This window comes from Heterodontus francisci, chromosome 38 (assembly GCF_036365525.1).
Source record: "Heterodontus francisci isolate sHetFra1 chromosome 38, sHetFra1.hap1, whole genome shotgun sequence".
Classification (NCBI taxonomy): Eukaryota; Metazoa; Chordata; class Chondrichthyes; order Heterodontiformes; family Heterodontidae; genus Heterodontus; species Heterodontus francisci.
In genome coordinates, this window is record NC_090408.1 from 1,222,450 (window position 1) to 1,238,729 (window position 16,280).

A 16,280-nucleotide genomic window follows, 5' to 3' on the forward strand; every position below is an offset into this window, starting at 1 on the left:
ACTTCCACAGGCACTGAATCTAAATGGGGTAAACTTCCACAGGCAATGACTCTCACTGGGGTACACTTCCACAGGCACTGACTCTGAATGGGGCAAACTTCCACAGGCACTGAATCTGAATGGGGTACACTTCCACACGCACTGAATCTGAAAGGGGTAATCCTCTCCAGACACTGAATCTGAATGGGGTAAACTTCCACAGGCACTGACTCTCACTGGGGTACACTTCCACAGGCACTGACTCTGAATGGGGTAAACTTCCACAGGCACTGACTCTCACGGGGGTACACTTCCACAGGCACTGACTCTCACTGGGGTGCACTTCCACAGGCACTGACTCTGAATGGGGCAAACTTCCACAGGCACTGACTCTCACTGGGGTACACTTCAGCAGGCACTGAATCTGAATGGCTAAAACATCCACAGGTACTGACTCTGAATGGGGTAAACTTCCAGAGGCAATGACTCTCACTGGGGTACACTTACACAGGCACTTACACCCACTGGGGGACACTTCCACAGGCACTGAATCTGAATGGGGTAAACTTCCACAGGCACTGACTCTCACTTGGGTACACTTCTGCAGGCACTGACTCTCACTGGTGTACATTTTCACATGCACTGTCTCTGAATGGGGTAAACTTCCACAGGCACTGAATCTAAATGGGGTAAACTTCCACAGGCAATGACTCTCACTGGGGTACACTTCCACAGGCACTGACTCTGAATGGGGTAAACTTCCACAGGCACTGAATCTGAATGGGGTACACTTCCACACGCACTGAATCTGAATGGGGTAAACTTCTACAGGTACTGAATCTGAATGGGGTAAACTTCCACAGGCACTGACTCTCACTGGGGTACACTTCCACAGGCACTGACTCTGAATGGGGTAAACTTCCACAGGCACTGACTCTCACGGGGGTACACTTCCACAGGCACTGACTCTCACTGGGGTGCATTTTCACAGGAACTGAATCTGAGTGGGGTAAACTTCCAAAGGCACTGACTCTCACTGGGGTACACTTCCACAGGCACTGACTCTGAATGGGGTAAACTTCCACAGGCACTGACTCTGCATGGGGTTAACTTCTACTGGCTCTGAATCTGAATGGAGTACATTTCAACAGGCACTGAATCTGAATGGGGTAAACTTCTACAGGTCTGAATCTGAATGGTGTAAACTTCTACAGGCACTGATTCTGAATGGTGTAAACTTCTACAGGTACTGAATCTTAATGGGGTAAACTTCCACAGGCACTGACTCTGAATGGGATAAACTTCCACGGGCACTGTCTCTCACTGGAGTGCACTTCCACAGGCAATGACTCTCACTGGGGTACACTTCCACAGGCACTGACTCTGAATGGGTTAAACTTCCACAGGCACTGACTCTCACTGGGGTAAACTTCCACAGGCACTGACTCTGAATGGGTTAAACTTCCACAGGCACTGACTCTCACGGGGGTAAACTTTCTCAGGCACTGACTCTGAATGGGGTACACTTCCACACGCACTGAATCTGAATGGGGTAAACTTCTACAGGCACTGACTCTCACTGGGGTACACTTCCACAGGCACTGACTCTGAATGGGGCAAACTTCCACAGGCACTGACTCTGAATGGGGTACACTTCCACACGCACTGAATCTGAATGGGGTAAACTTCTGCAGGTACTGAATCTGAATGGGGTAAACTTCCACAGGCACTGACTCTCACTGGGGTGCACTTCCACAGGCACTGACTCTGAATGGGGTAAACTTCCACAAGCACTGACTCTCACTGGGGTACACTTCCACAGGCACTGACTCTCACTGGGGTACATTTACACAGGCACTGACTCTGAGTGGGGTAAACTTCCAAAGGCACTGACTCTCACTGGGGAACACTTCCACAGGCACTGACTCTGAATGGGGTAAACTTCCACAGGCACTGACTCTGAATGTGGTTAACTTCTACTGGCTCTGAATCTGAATGGGGTACATTTCAACAGGCACTGAATCTGAATGGGGTAAACTTCTACAGGTACTCAATCTGAATGGTGTAAACTTCTACAGGACTGAATCTGAATGGTGCAAACTTGTACAGGTACTGAATCTTAATGGGGTAAACTTCCACAGGCACTGACTCTGAATGGGGTAAACTTCCACAGGCACTGTCTCTCACTGGAGTGCACTTCCACAGGCAATGACACTCACTGGGGTACACTTCCACAGGCACTGACTCTGAATGGGTTAAACTTACACAGGCACTGACTCTCACTGGGGTAAACTTCCACAGGCACTGACTCTGAATGGGTTAAACTTCCACAGGCACTGACTCTCACTGGGGTAAACTTCCACAGGCACTGACTCTCACTGGGGTACACTTCCACAGGTACTGACACTGAATGGGGTAAACGTCCACAGGCAGTGACTCTGAAAGGGGTAATCTTCTACAGACACTGAATCTGAATGCGGTAAACTTCTACAGGTACTGAATCTGCTTGGGGTAAACTTCCACAGGCACTGACTCACACTGTGGGACACTTCCACAGGCACTGACTCTGAAAGGGGTAAACTTCCACAGGCACTGACTCTGAATGGGTTAAACTTCCACTGGCACTGATTCTCACTGGGGTAAACTTCCACAGGCACTGACTCTGAATGGGTTAAACTTCCACAGGCACTGACTCTCACTGGGGTAAACTTCCACAGGCACTGACTCTCACTGGGGTACAACTCCAAAGATACAGACACTGAATGGGGTAAATGTCCACAGGCAGTGACTCTGAAAGGGGTAATCTTCTGCAGACACTGAATCTGAATGGGGTAAACTTCTACAGGTACAGAATCTGCATGGGTTAAACTTCCACAGGCACTGACTCACACTGGGGGACACTTCCACAGGCACTGACTCTGAAAGGGGTAAACTTCCACAGGCCCTGACGCTCACTGGGGAGCACTTCCACAGGCACTGACTTTGAATGGGGCAAACTTCCACAGGCACTGACTCTCACTGGGGTACCCTTCCACAGGCACTGAATCTGAATGGCGTAAACATCCACAGGTACTGACTCTGAATGGGGTAACCTTCCAGAGGCAATGATTCTCACTGGGGTACACTTCCACAGGCACTGACTCCCACTGGGGGACACTTCCACAACGACTGACTCTGAATGGGGTAAACTTCCACAGGCACTGAAATAAAAGCAAAATACTGCGGATGCTGGAAAGCTGAAACAAAAACAAGAAATGCTGGAATCACTCAGCAGGTTTGGCAGCATCTGTGGAAAGAGAAGCAGAGTTAACGTTTCGGGTCAGTGACCCTTCTTCGGAACTGACAAATATTAGAAAAGTCACAGATTATAAACAAGTGAGGTGGGGGTGGGGCAAGAGATAACAAAGGAGAAGGTGCAGATTGGACCAGGCCACAGAGCAGACCAAAAGGTCACGGAGAAAAGGCAAACAATATTGCTTTGTCTTTCAACACACCATTAACATATTGTTTGCCTTTTCTCCGTGAACTTTTGGTCAGCTGTGTGGCCTGGTCCAACCTGCACCTGCTCCTTTGTTATCTCTTGCCCCACCCCCACCTCACTTGTTTATAATCTGTGACTTTTCTGATATTTGTCAGTTCCGAAGAAGGGTCACTGACCCGAAACGTAAACTCTGCTTCTCTTTCCAAAGATGCTGCCAGACCTGCTGAGTGATTCCAGCATTTCTTGTTTTTGTTCCACAGGCACTGACCCTCACTTGGGTGCACTTCCACAGGCACTGACTCTGAATGGGGTAAACTTCCACAGGCACTGACTCTCACTGGGGCACACTTCCACAGGCACTGACTCTGAATGCGGTAAAGTTCCACAGGCACTGACTCTCACTGGGGTACACTTCCACAGAAACTGAATCTGAATGGGGTAAACTTCCACAGGCACTGACTCTCACTTGGGTACACTTCTTCAGGCACTGGCTCACACTGGGGTACATTTCCACAGGCACTGACTCTCACTGGGGTACATTTACACATGCACTGACTCGGAATGGGGTAAACCTCCACAGGCACTGAATCTAACTGGGGTACACTTCGACATTTTCTGAATCTGAACGGGGTTAACTTCGACAGGTACTGAATCTGAATGGGGTAAACTTCCACAGGCACTGACTTTCACTGGGGTACATTTCCACAGGCACTGACTCTGAATGGGTTAAACTTCCACAGGCTCTGACTCTCACTGGGGTAAAATTCCACAGGCACTGACTCTGAATGGGGTAAACTTCCACAGGCACTGACTCTGAATGGGGTTAACTTCTACAGGCTCTGAATCTGAATGGGGTAAACTTCTACAGGTACTGAATCTGAATGGGGTAAACTTCCACAGGCACTGAATCTCACTGGGGTACACTTACACACGCACTGACTCTGAATGGGGTAAGCTTCCACAGGCACGGACTATCACTGGGGTACACTTCCACAGGCACTGACTCTGAATGGGGTAAACTTCCACAGGCACTGACACTGAATGGGGTAAACATCCACAGGTACTGACTCTGAATGGGGTAATCTTCCAGAGGCAATGACACTAACTGGGGTACACTCCCACAGGCACTGACTCTCACAGGGGGACACTTCCACTGCCACTGACTCCGAATGGGGTACACTTCAACAGGCATTGACCCTCACATGGGTGCACTTCCACAGGCACACACTCTCAATGGGGTACACTTCCAGAGGCACTGACTCTGAATGGGGTAAACTTCCACAGGCACTGACTCTCACTGGGGTACACTTCCAGAGGCACTGACTCTGAATGGGGTAAACTTCCACAGGCACTGACTCTCACTGGGGTACACTTCCACAGGCACTGAATCTGAACGGGGTAAACTTCCACAGGCACTGACTCTCACTTGGGTACATTTCTGCAGGCACTGACTCTCACTGGGGAACATTTTCACAGGCACTGACTCTCACTGGGGTGCATTTCCACAGGCACTGACCCTCACTTGGGTGCACTTCCACAGCACTGACTCTGAATGGGGTAAACTTCCACAGGCACTGACTGTCACTGGGGTACACTTCCACCGGCACTGACTCTGAATGGGGTAAACTTCCACTGGCACTGACTCTCACTGGGGTACACTTCCACAGGCACTGAATCAGAATGGGGTAAACTTCTACAGGTCTGAATCTGAATGGTGTAAACTTCTACAGGCACTGATTCTGAATGGTGTAAACTTCTACAGGTACTGAATCTTAATGGGGTAAACTTCCACAGGCACTGACTCTGAATGGGATAAACTTCCACGGGCACTGTCTCTCACTGGAGTGCACTTCCACAGGCAATGACTCTCACTGGGGTACACTTCCACAGGCACTGACTCTGAATGGGTTAAACTTCCACAGGCACTGACTCTCACTGGGGTAAACTTCCACAGGCACTGACTCTGAATGGGTTAAACTTCCACAGGCACTGACTCTCACGGGGGTAAACTTTCTCAGGCACTGACTGTGAATGGGGTACACTTCCACACGCACTGAATCTGAATGGGGTAAACTTCTACAGGCACTGACTCTCACTGGGGTACACTTCCACAGGCACTGACTCTGAATGGGGCAAACTTCCACAGGCACTGACTCTGAATGGGGTACACTTCCACACGCACTGAATCTGAATGGGGTAAACTTCTGCAGGTACTGAATCTGAATGGGGTAAACTTCCACAGGCACTGACTCTCACTGGGGTGCACTTCCACAGGCACTGACTCTGAATGGGGTAAACTTCCACAAGCACTGACTCTCACTGGGGTACACTTCCACAGGCACTGACTCTCACTGGGGTACATTTACACAGGCACTGACTCTGAGTGGGGTAAACTTCCAAAGGCACTGACTCTCACTGGGGAACACTTCCACAGGCACTGACTCTGAATGGGGTAAACTTCCACAGGCACTGACTCTGAATGTGGTTAACTTCTACTGGCTCTGAATCTGAATGGGGTACATTTCAACAGGCACTGAATCTGAATGGGGTAAACTTCTACAGGTACTCAATCTGAATGGTGTAAACATCTACAGGACTGAATCTGAATGGTGCAAACTTGTACAGGTACTGAATCTTAATGGGGTAAACTTCCACAGGCACTGACTCTGAATGGGGTAAACTTCCACAGGCACTGTCTCTCACTGGAGTGCACTTCCACAGGCAATGACACTCACTGGGGTACACTTCCACAGGCACTGACTCTGAATGGGTTAAACTTCCACAGGCACTGACTCTCACTGGGGTAAACTTCCACAGGCACTGACTCTGAATGGGTTAAACTTCCACAGGCACTGACTCTCACTGGGGTAAACTTCCACAGGCACTGACATCACTGGGGTACACTTCCACAGGTACTGACACTGAATGGGGTAAACGTCCACAGGCAGTGACTCTGAAAGGGGTAATCTTCTACAGACACTGAATCTGAATGCGGTAAACTTCTACAGGTACTGAATCTGCTTGGGGTAAACTTCCACAGGCACTGACTCACACTGTGGGACACTTCCACAGGCACTGACTCTGAAAGGGGTAAACTTCCACAGGCACTGACTCTGAATGGGTTAAACTTCCACTGGCACTGATTCTCACTGGGGTAAACTTCCACAGGCACTGACTCTGAATGGGTTAAACTTCCACAGGCACTGACTCTCACTGGGGTAAACTTCCACAGGCACTGACTCTCACTGGGGTACAACTCCAAAGGGACAGACACTGAATGGGGTAAATGTCCACAGGCAGTGACTCTGAAAGGGGTAATCTTCTGCAGACACTGAATCTGAATGGGGTAAACTTCTACAGGTACAGAATCTGCATGGGTTAAACTTCCACAGGCACTGACTCACACTGGGGGACACTTCCACAGGCACTGACTCTGAAAGGGGTAAACTTCCACAGGCCCTGACGCTCACTGGGGAGCACTTCCACAGGCACTGACTTTGAATGGGGCAAACTTCCACAGGCACTGACTCTCACTGGGGTACCCTTCCACAGGCACTGAATCTGAATGGCGTAAACATCCACAGGTACTGACTCTGAATGGGGTAACCTTCCAGAGGCAATGATTCTCACTGGGGTACACTTCCACAGGCACTGACTCCCACTGGGGGACACTTCCACAGGCACTGACTCTGAATGGGGTAAACTTCCACAGGCACTGAAATAAAAGCAAAATACTGCGGATGCTGGAAAGCTGAAACAAAAACAAGAAATGCTGGAATCACTCAGCAGGTTTGGCAGCATCTGTGGAAAGAGAAGCAGAGTTAACGTTTCAGGTCAGTGACCCTTCTTCGGAACTGACAAATATTAGAAAAGTCACAGATTATAAACAAGTGAGGTGGGGGTGGGGCAAGAGATAACAAAGGAGAAGGTGCAGATTGGACCAGGCCACAGAGCAGACCAAAAGGTCACGGAGAAAAGGCAAACAATATTGCTTTGTCTTTCAACACACCATTAACATATTGTTTGCCTTTTCTCCGTGAACTTTTGGTCAGCTGTGTGGCCTGGTCCAACCTGCACCTGCTCCTTTGTTATCTCTTGCCCCACCCCCACCTCACTTGTTTATAATCTGTGACTTTTCTGATATTTGTCAGTTCCGAAGAAGGGTCACTGACCGGAAACGTAAACTCTGCTTCTCTTTCCAAAGATGCTGCCAGACCTGCTGAGTGATTCCAGCATTTCTTGTTTTTGTTCCACAGGCACTGACCCTCACTTGGGTGCACTTCCACAGGCACTGACTCTGAATGGGGTAAACTTCCACAGGCACTGACTCTCACTGGGGCAGACTTCCACAGGCACTGACTCTGAATGGGGTAAAGTTCCACAGGCACTGACTCTCACTGGGGTACACTTCCACAGGCACTGAATCTGAATGGGGTAAACTTCCACAGGCACTGACTCTCACTTGGGTACACTTCTTCAGGCACTGGCTCACACTGGGGTACATTTCCACAGGCACTGACTCTCACTGGGGTACATTTACACATGCACTGACTCGGAATGGGGTAAACCTCCACAGGCACTGAATCTAACTGGGGTACACTTCGACATTTTCTGAATCTGAACGGGGTTAACTTCGACAGGTACTGAATCTGAATGGGGTAAACTTCCACAGGCACTGACTTTCACTGGGGTACATTTCCACAGGCACTGACTCTGAATGGGTTAAACTTCCACAGGCTCTGACTCTCACTGGGGTAAAATTCCACAGGCACTGACTCTGAATGGGGTAAACTTCCACAGGCACTGACTCTGAATGGGGTTAACTTCTACAGGCTCTGAATCTGAATGGGGTAAACTTCTACAGGTACTGAATCTGAATGGGGTAAACTTCCACAGGCACTGAATCTCACTGGGGTACACTTACACACTCACTGACTCTGAATGGGGTAAGCTTCCACAGGCACGGACTATCACTGGGGTACACTTCCACAGGCACTGACTCTGAATGGGGTAAACTTCCACAGGCACTGACACTGAATGGGGTAAACATCCACAGGTACTGACTCTGAATGGGGTAATCTTCCAGAGGCAATGACACTAACTGGGGTACACTCCCACAGGCACTGACTCTCACAGGGGGACACTTCCACTGCCACTGACTCCGAATGGGGTACACTTCAACAGGCATTGACCCTGACATGGGTGCACTTCCACAGGCACACACTCTCACTGGGGTACACTTCCAGAGGCACTGACTCTGAATGGGGTAAACTTCCACAGGCACTGACTCTCACTGGGGTACACTTCCAGAGGCACTGACTCTGAATGGGGTAAACTTCCACAGGCACTGACTCTCACTGGGGTACACTTCCACAGGCACTGAATCTGAACGGGGTAAACTTCCACAGGCACTGACTCTCACTTGGGTACATTTCTGCAGGCACTGACTCTCACTGGGGAACATTTTCACAGGCACTGACTCTCACTGGGGTGCATTTCCACAGGCACTGACCCTCACTTGGGTGCACTTCCACAGCACTGACTCTGAATGGGGTAAACTTCCACAGGCACTGACTGTCACTGGGGTACACTTCCACCGGCACTGACTCTGAATGGGGTAAACTTCCACTGGCACTGACTCTCACTGGGGTACACTTCCACAGGCACTGAATCAGAATGGGATACACTTCTATAGGCAGTGACTCCAAATGGAGAGCCGCTCCCCAGACACTGAAAATCACTGGGGTACACTTCTACAGGCACTGACTCTCACAGGGGTACATTTCCACTGGCACTGACTCTCACTGGGTACACTTCTACAGGCACTGAAACTGAATGGTGTAAACTTCTACAGGGACTGAAGCTGAATGGGGTAAACTTCCACAGGCACTGACTCTCACTGGGGTAAATTTCCACAGGCACTGACTCTAAATGGGGTAAACTTCCACAGGCAATGACTCTCACTGGGGTACACTTCCACAGGCACTGACTCTGAATGGGGTAAACTTCCACAGGCACTGACTCTGAATGGGGTACACTTCCACACGCACTCAATCTGAATGGGGTAAACTTCCACAGGCACTGACTCTCACTGGGGTACAATTCCACAGGCACTGACTCTGAATGGGGTAAACTTCCACAGGCACTGACTCTCACTGGGGTACACTTCCACAGGCACTGACTCTCACTGGGGTACACTTACACAGGCACTGACTCTGAGTGGGGTAAACTTCCAAAGGCACTGACTCTCACTGGGGTAAACCTCCACAGGCACTGACTCTGAATGGGCTTAACTTCTACTGGCTCTGAATCTAAATGGTTTACATTTCCACAGGCACTGAGTCTGAATGGGGTAAACTTCTACATGTACTGAATCTGAATGGTGTAAACTTTTACAGGTACTGAATCTGAATGGGGTAAACTTCTACAGGCACTGAATCTGAATGGTGTAAACTTCTACAGGAACTGAATCTTAATGGGGTAAACTTCCACAGGCACTGACTCTGAATGGGGTAAACTTCCACAGGCACTTTCCCTCACTGGAGTGCACTTCCAGAGGCGTTGACTCTCACTGGGGTACACTTCCACAGGAACTGACTCTGAATGGTTTTAACTTCCACAGGCACTGACTCTCACTGGGGTAAACTTCCACAGACACTGACTCTGAATGGGTTAAACTTCCACAGGCACTGACTCTCACTGGGGTAAACTTCCACAGGCACTGACTCTCACTGGGGTACACTTCCACAGGTACTGACACTGAATGGGGTAATCGTCCACAGGCAGCGACTCTGAAAGGGGTAATCCTCTCCAGACACTGAATCTGAATGGGGTAGACTTCTACAGGTACTGAATCGGCATTGGGTAAACTTCCACAGGCACTGTCTCTGAATGGGGTAAACTTCCACAGGCCCTGACTCTCACTGGGGTGCACTTCCACAGGCACTGACTCTGAATGGCGTAAACTTCCACAGGCACTGACTCTCACTGGGTACACTTCAACAGGCACTGAATCTGAATGGCTTAAACATCCACAGGTACTGACTCTGAATGGGGTAAACTTCCAGAGGCAATGACTCTCACTGGGGGACACTTCCACAGGCACTGACTCTGAAAGGGGTAAACTTCCACAGGCCCTGACTATCACCGGGGTGCACTTCCACAGGCACTGACTCTCACTGGGGAACATTTTCACAGGCACTGACTCTCACTGGGGTGCATTTCCACAGGCACTGACCCTCACTTGGGTGCACTTCCACTGCACTGACTCTGAATGGGGTAAACTTCCACAGGCACTGACTGTCACTGGGGTACACTTCCACCGGCACTGACTCTGAATGGGGTAAACTTCCACTGGCACTGACTCTCACTGGGGTACACTTCCACAGGCACTGAATCAGAATGGGATACACTTCTATAGGCAGTGACTCCAAATGGAGAGCCGCTCCCCAGACACTGAAAATCACTGGGGTACACTTCTACAGGCACTGACTCTCACAGGGGTACATTTCCACTGGCACTGACTCTCACTGGGTACACTTCTACAGGCACTGAAACTGAATGGTGTAAACTTCTACAGGGACTGAAGCTGAATGGGGTAAACTTCCACAGGCACTGACTCTCACTGGGGTAAATTTCCACAGGCACTGACTCTAAATGGGGTAAACTTCCACAGGCAATGACTCTCACTGGGGTACACTTCCACAGGCACTGACTCTGAATGGGGTAAACTTCCACAGGCACTGACTCTGAATGGGGTACACTTCCACACGCACTCAATCTGAATGGGGTAAACTTCCACAGGCACTGACTCTCACTGGGGTACAATTCCACAGGCACTGACTCTGAATGGGGTAAACTTCCACAGGCACTGACTCTCACTGGGGTACACTTCCACAGGCACTGACTCTCACTGGGGTACACTTACACAGGCACTGACTCTGAGTGGGGTAAACTTCCAAAGGCACTGACTCTCACTGGGGTAAACCTTCACAGGCACTGACTCTGAATGGGGTTAACTTCTACTGGCTCTGAATCTAAATGGTTTACATTTCCACAGGCACTGAGTCTGAATGGGGTAAACTTCTACATGTACTGAATCTGAATGGTGTAAACTTCTACAGGTACTGAATCTGAATGGGGTAAACTTCTACAGGCACTGAATCTGAATGGTGTAAACTTCTACAGGAACTGAATCTTAATGGGGTAAACTTCCACAGGCACTGACTCTGAATGGGGTAAACTTCCACAGGCACTTTCCCTCACTGGAGTGCACTTCCAGAGGCGTTGACTCTCACTGGGGTACACTTCCACAGGTACTGACTCTGAATGGTTTTAACTTCCACAGGCACTGACTCTCACTGGGGTAAACTTCCACAGACACTGACTCTGAATGGGTTAAACTTCCACAGGCTCTGACTCTCACTGGGGTAAACTTCCACAGGCACTGACTCTCACTGGGGTACACTTCCACAGGTACTGACACTGAATGGGGTAATCGTCCACAGGCAGCGACTCTGAAAGGGGTAATCCTCTCCAGACACTGAATCTGAATGGGGTAGACTTCTACAGGTACTGAATCGGCATGGGGTAAACTTCCACAGGCACTGACTCACACTGGGGGACACTTCCACAGGCACTGTCTCTGAAAGGGGTAAACTTCCACAGGCCCTGACTCTCACTGGGGTGCACTTCCACAGGCACTGACTCTGAATGGCGTAAACTTCCACAGGCACTGACTCTCACTGGGTACACTTCAACAGGCACTGAATCTGAATGGCTTAAACATCCACAGGTACTGACTCTGAATGGGGTAAACTTCCAGAGGCAATGACTCTCACTGGGGGACACTTCCACAGGCACTGACTCTGAAAGGGGTAAACTTCCACAGGCCCTGACTCTCACTGGGGTGCACTTCCACAGGTACTGACTCTGAATGGGGCAAACTTCCACAGGCACTGACTCTCACTGGGGTACACTTCAGCAGGCACTGAATCTGAATGGCTAAAACTTCCACCGGTACTGACTCTGAATGGGGTAAACTTCCAGAGGCAATGACTCTCACTGGGGTACACTTACACAGGCACTTACACCCACTGCGGGACACTTCCACAGGCACTGAATCTGAATGGGGTAAACTTCCACAGGCACTGACTCTCACTTGGGTACACTTCTGCAGGCACTGACTCTCACTGGTGTACATTTTCACATGCACTGTCTCTGAATGGGGTAAACTTCCACAGGCACTGAATCTAAATGGGGTAAACTTCCACAGGCAATGACTCTCACTGGGGTACACTTCCACAGGCACTGACTCTGAATGGGGTAAACTTCCACAGGCACTGAATCTGAATGGGGTACACTTCCACACGCACTGAATCTGAATGGGGTAAACTTCTACAGGTACTGAATCTGAATGGGGTAAACTTCCACAGGCACTGACTCTCACTGGGGTACACTTCCACAGGCACTGACTCTGAATGGGGTAAACCTCCACAGGCACTGACTCTCACGGGGGTACACTTCCACAGGCACTGACTCTCACTGGGGTGCATTTTCACAGGAACTGAATCTGAGTGGGGTAAACTTCCAAAGGCACTGACTCTCACTGGGGTACACTTCCACAGGCACTGACTCTGAATGGGGTAAACTTCCACAGGCACTGACTCTGCATGGGGTTAACTTCTACTGGCTCTGAATCTGAATGGAGTACATTTCAACAGGCACTGAATCTGAATGGGGTAAACTTCTACAGGTCTGAATCTGAATGGTGTAAACTTCTACAGGCACTGATTCTGAATGGTGTAAACTTCTACAGGTACTGAATCTTAATGGGGTAAACTTCCACAGGCACTGACTCTGAATGGGGTAAACTTCCACAGGCACTGTCTCTGAATGGGGTAAACTTCCACGGGCACTGTCTCTCACTGGAGTGCACTTCCACAGGCAATGACTCTCACTGGGGTACACTTCCACAGGCACTGACTCTGAATGGGTTAAACTTCCACAGGCACTGACTCTCACTGGGGTAAACTTCCACAGGCACTGACTCTGAATGGGTTAAACTTCCACAGGCACTGACTCTCACGGGGGTAAACTTTCTCAGGCACTGACTCTGAATGGGGTACACTTCCACACGCACTGAATCTGAATGGGGTAAACTTCTACAGGCACTGACTCTCACTGGGGTACACTTCCACAGGCACTGACTCTGAATGGGGCAAACTTCCACAGGCACTGACTCTGAATGGGGTACACTTCCACACGCACTGAATCTGAATGGGGTAAACTTCTGCAGGTACTGAATCTGAATGGGGTAAACTTCCACAGGCACTGACTCTCACTGGGGTGCACTTCCACAGGCACTGACTCTGAATGGGGTAAACTTCCACAAGCACTGACTCTCACTGGGGTACACTTCCACAGGCACTGACTCTCACTGGGGTACATTTACACAGGCACTGACTCTGAGTGGGGTAAACTTCCAAAGGCACTGACTCTCACTGGGGAACACTTCCACAGGCACTGACTCTGAATGGGGTAAACTTCCACAGGCACTGACTCTGAATGTGGTTAACTTCTACTGGCTCTGAATCTGAATGAGGTACATTTCAACAGGCACTGAATCTGAATGGGGTAAACTTCTACAGGTACTCAATCTGAATGGTGTAAACTTCTACAGGACTGAATCTGAATGGTGCAAACTTGTACAGGTACTGAATCTTAATGGGGTAAACTTCCACAGGCACTGACTCTGAATGGGGTAAACTTCCACAGGCACTGTCTCTCACTGGAGTGCACTTCCACAGGCAATGACACTCACTGGGGTACACTTCCACAGGCACTGACTCTGAATGGGTTAAACTTCCACAGGCACTGACTCTCACTGGGGTAAACTTCCACAGGCACTGACTCTGAATGGGTTAAACTTCCACAGGCACTGACTCTCACTGGGGTAAACTTCCACAGGCACTGACTCTCACTGGGGTACACTTCCACAGCTACTGACACTGAATGGGGTAAACGTCCACAGGCAGTGACTCTGAAAGGGGTAATCTTCTACAGACACTGAATCTGAATGCGGTAAACTTCTACAGGTACTGAATCTGCTTGGGGTAAACTTCCACAGGCACTGACTCACACTGTGGGACACTTCCACAGGCACTGACTCTGAAAGGGGTAAACTTCCACAGGCCCTGACTCTCACTGGGGTGCACTTCCACAGGCACTGACTCTCACTGGGGTACACTTCCACAGGCACTGAATCTGAATGGCGTAAACATCCACAGGTACTGACTCTGAATGGGGTAAACTTCCAGAGGCAATGACTCGAACTGGGGTACACTTCCACAGGCACTGACTCCCACTGGGGGACACTTCCACAGGCACTGACTCTGAATGGGGTACACTTCCACACGCACTCAATCTGAATGGGGTAAACTTCCACAGGCACTGACTCTCACTGGGGTACACTTCCACAGGCACTGACTCTGAATGGGGTAAACTTCCACAGGCACTGACTCTCACTGGGGTACACTTCCACAGGCACTGACTCTCACTGGTGTACACTTACACAGGCACTGACTCTGAGTGGGGTAAACTTCCAAAGGCACTGACTCTCACTGGGGTAAACCTCCACAGGCTCTGAATCTGAATGGGGTAAACTTCTACTGGCTCTGAATCTGAATGGGGTACATTTCCACAGGCACTGAGTCTGAATGGGGTAAACTTCTACAGGTACAGAATCTGAATGGTGTAAACTTCTACAGGTACTGAATCTGAATGGGGTAAACTTCTACAGGCACTGAATCTGAATGGTGTAAACTTCTACAGGAACTGAATCTTAATGGGGTAAACTTCCACAGGCACTGACTCTGAATGGGGTAAACTTCCACAGGCACTTTCCCTCACTGGAGTGCACTTCCAGAGGCATTGACTCTCACTGGGGTACACTTCCACAGGTACTGACTCTGAATGGTTTAAACTTCCACAGGCACTGACTCTCACTGGGGTAAACCTCCACAGACACTGACTCTGAATGGGTTAAACTTCCACAGGCACTGTCTCTCACTGGGGTAAACTTCCACAGGCACTGACTCTCACTGGGGTACACTTCCACAGGTACTGACACTGAATGGGGTAATCGTCCACAGGCAGCGACTCTGAAAGGGGTAATCTTCTCCAGACACTGAATCTGAATGGGGTAGACATCTACAGGTACTGAATCGGCATGGGGTAAACTTCCACAGGCACTGACTCTCACTGGGGTACACTTCCAGAGGCACTGACTCTGAATGGGGTAAACTTCCACAGGCACTGACTCTCACTGGGGTACACTTCCACAGGCACTGAATCTGAACGGGGGAAACTTCCACAGGCACTGACTCTCACTTGGGTACATTTCTGCAGGCACTGACTCTCACTGGAGTACATTTTCACAGGCACTGACTCTCACTGGGGTGCATTTCCACAGGCACTGACCCTCACTTGGGTGCACTTCCACAGCACTGACTCTGAATGGGGTAAACTTCCACAGGCACTGACTGTCACTGGGGTACACTTCCACCGGCACTGACTCTGAATGGGGTAAACTTCCACTGGCACTGCATCTCACTGGGGTACACTTCCACAGGCACTGAATCAGAATGGGATACACTTCTATAGGCAGTGAGTCCTAATGGAGAGCCGCTCCCCAGACACTGAATCTCACTGGGGAACACTTCTACAGGCACTGACTCTCACAGGGGTACATTTCCACTGGCACTGACTCTCACTGGGTACACTTCTACAGGCTCTGAAACGGAATGGTCTAAACTTCTAC